A 720-nucleotide genomic window follows, 5' to 3' on the forward strand; every position below is an offset into this window, starting at 1 on the left:
CTTTCCCCTTAGCAGCAGTGGGGATAGCAGGTTTGGCGGGTACCGTGACTGCAGCAGCTTTAGCCTTCTTGCCGGGAGGGAAGTCTTGAAGGCAGTTCAAACTGAATTCTGTAGACGGCTCTTGAACTTCTGGGGCAGCTATCTTCATTACCACGAACGGGGCTTTCCCGAGGATACCCTCGAGGTCTTCAAATCCGGCTCCGAACTTGATGGTGGGAGCGACGTTACGGGCGTTGCGCGGCAGGTTGCAAGAAAAGGTCAGCATTGGGTAAGCCATCGCAGCGGGCTTTAAAACAGAAAGTGTTAGGGTTAGCTATATGGCCAAAAAAGTTTGTAATCCTTAGTGCAAGCACTGAAAGTAGAGGTTAATCTGTAGATCGGGCGGGTCTTAATTTACAGGTAATTTTAAGATATTTATTTAAAAGGGTGTAAAATTGATTAATATTTTGAAGTGCGCGCATCACAACACGATTTGGTTTAATTTGCGAAGCAGCAAAAAAATGTGAAAAGGAGTTGTGAGAAAGTTTAGGACCCAACACGGGACCCAATTCGTGGCAGAAAAATGCCGAGGTGCAGTTAATCCACCAACACACCTATTGGGGGTCCGTCCCCAATTAAAAATTTAAAGAGTCCTTAATGGCCTTCTGAACCCCTCTGTTCAAAGATGGTTGAACAGCTAATCCTGAAGTCCAAGGAGTTAGTTGTACTTTCCCAAGGTTG

This window comes from Phalaenopsis equestris, unplaced genomic scaffold (assembly GCF_001263595.1).
Source record: "Phalaenopsis equestris unplaced genomic scaffold, ASM126359v1 Scaffold201701, whole genome shotgun sequence".
Classification (NCBI taxonomy): Eukaryota; Viridiplantae; Streptophyta; class Magnoliopsida; order Asparagales; family Orchidaceae; genus Phalaenopsis; species Phalaenopsis equestris.